This window comes from Falco punctatus (assembly GCF_963210335.1).
Source record: "Falco punctatus genome assembly, chromosome: 3".
NCBI lineage: Eukaryota > Metazoa > Chordata > Aves > Falconiformes > Falconidae > Falco > Falco punctatus.
Window position 1 is genome coordinate 49038879 of NC_137582.1, and position 2683 is coordinate 49041561.

At 38.7% G+C, this 2683-nt stretch overlaps 1 protein-coding gene across 4 annotated transcripts in view; it reads left to right on the forward strand.

Annotated features, from left to right (window-relative positions):
• ST18 (ST18 C2H2C-type zinc finger transcription factor) overlaps positions 1 to 2683 on the forward strand; it is a 218361-nt gene that overhangs the window by 45890 nt on the left and 169788 nt on the right. The gene's annotated exons all lie outside the window — the stretch shown is intronic.

Genomic DNA, 2683 nt, shown 5'->3' on the forward strand with positions numbered 1-2683 from the left:
ATGTTTAATGTTCTGTAGACCTTGTTGACGTGTACAGCCTTCTGCATGTTGGTTCTGACTTACTGAAAAATAGGTACTAGAGCTCAGAAAAGGCTTAAGAGGAAGACCTGAGGTCTTACCAATCCATAAAACAGGGATTATAAACTTTCTTACCTCATAGTGATACTGTGAAAATGATCAACCTACTGTATACTGCAGCATTTTAGTAGGCAGGATGTTTCCTGAGATACAGATAATTAAGTGGAACAGTGAAATTATTGGGAAAAAGGAAGAATATATGTATACTGTTCTATAAGATATTAATAATTTTGATGAGATGAGAAGAGCTTATAATGTAAACTTGGCATAAAATCAAAACAAATATACAAAGATGAGTGGAAAAATTCCTATTGGCTAGGGTGTTTTTCAAAGGCTACATTAAAAATCAAGAGCAACTGTTGTGGTATCTTCAGCCATTACAGAGAAGTGAAGGTTCACCTGATGACTGTAAGTGATTACTTCTGGAGAATGGTGCTGCTTGATAAGGCACAACTTCAAACTCTGACCAAAGACAGGGGGTTTGTTGGCTACTAAGAAACAATGACATTTGTTTTTAAAACCCTGAGACTTAGAGAATGCTACTTGCAAGATGGTTCACCATTCATATTTTGAAGGCATTATTTTCAAGTATTGATAAAAGAAATATAGCTAGGTATTTTAAGATTTGTGTATTTCTCGAAAACTTTTTTCAAAAGCTATACTTTTGTCATCTAATTACTGGTCATGAACCATTCAGTTGTTAAAGAATATCAGCAGCTGAATATCCTTTATGTCATACCTGGAACGAACCTTACTCCTGGAATAAAGATTTGGAGGAACCTATGTCACAAACCTGTAAGAGTTTATAAATGTGTTTTATTTGAAGTGAGATCAGAATACACATTTACACGGCAGAATGAGACCCCACCAAAGGAAAAGCAGACTAGTGTTTATTTTACAACATAATGTCACTGTGTGTCGTGTCCTCTCACAAGCAGGTTTTACAACACCTGCCTTTTAGACCTTTGAAAGCATAAGAAAAAATATTTACTTGGAAGCTGTAAAAAAAAAAAAAAAAGCAAGCATGGGAAGGGCTCCCATGTAGATAAGAAAAAAGGACAGTTTGGATTGGGCAGCATAAAGAGGATTCCAATGCTGGTCTGACAGTTAAAGAATGAAATTACAAGGAGACCAACGAGAACAATTTTTCATCCTTCCATATCTGGAAATAGCTGTTGCCTGTGATTTGTTGTAAGTATAATGAAAAGCACTGGAGTGGCTTGGTGTGAATGGAGGCCAGTGGCCAGTACTGGAAGCACTGGGTCTGTATGGTACTTCTCTTTCTGGAAGCAGCTGAAAAAGACATTTCTGCTTCTCTGCCAAAGTATGGCTTTGTAACTAGTGGGGTAAGAGTTTTCAAAGAATAGATAGGTTTAAAATAATGTCGGTGGGTGGAGAGGTTTTATGGTTTTAGAAATACTTGAAATTGCCGAACTGAAATGCAAAATCTAAAGTTCCTCTGATATTTAGAGCAATCCCAAATTGCTTTAAGAATTCAGTTCTATTACGATGCAAAGTCATAAAGCTGGGTCAGAATTCCCACTTTGAGTTCTGGGAATACTGAACTCTTGAAATGTGGGTATGGCTTTTATAATTGAGGCCTATTGTTTTAATGAACCACAGCAAAAGATTTGCCACAGGTGTTTTGAGTTTTGCTGGGTGTGAAGTAGGGTAAGCCACTAAGGTGCTCTGTTTCTGTGGTAAGTCTGGAAGATGCTGAACTAGTTTCTGCTGCTTAACCCGGCTCCAGGGTCCTAAATCTAGATCTTGCACTAGTTCCAGATGTTCCCTTCAGATGTGTTCAGGAAGAAAATAAGGTTTACAGTGAGGAAAATACTGTGCAAGGACTATAGCAAATGTACCCAGTAGACTAAGCAAGACCAAAGTTCTGCTCAGAGATGATGAAGCGAATATAGCTTAATGTTAAGACAAAGTAACACCCGCTGCTGCCTCCTCCTCCTCTGCGTGCACACACACACACACAACTTGTTTACAAAAGTGCCTTGTAGTGACTGCTGGTGGTGTCACTCCGTCCCATGCCCCAGAGCTATCACCGGGCCTCATGGGAGATGTGACTACAGCATCGGACATGGGACTGTTTGTTCACTCACTTTCTGTGAAGAGAGTTTTGAACTGTGTTTTGAATAGACAGCATTTTCTTTGTGTGGTTGGTAAATAACACAGAGCAAAGTTAGTCAGCAAGTTGCATAGCTTCTGCATTCTGATTCTTTGGAGCCCTTTTGTACCAAGCTTGACAGGATGTTTTTAACAGAATGTGACCTCACTGGGATACCAGAGGTAAGGAAAAAAGTTATTGGGGCTGTTGTGGAATATTTTGCACAGAGCTGACTGAAAGAACTGCTTTAAAATGCCTCTTGGAGAGAAGATGGTTTCACGTTGATCCAGTCAACACCTTGTTAAGTGAAAAGCAATGTCTTCCACTCGTTCGTAAGTTATAGAAAGTCTTGATAAGATTTTCTATTTCCCATTTACAGAAAAAGATGCTGATTTGCAAATCTCAGAACGATTATGCACTTGGTCTAATGTGTTGAGCAAAGGCCCAGTTCTAGTGACAGAGCATCAAAATGTTTTCTTTCTAACACAG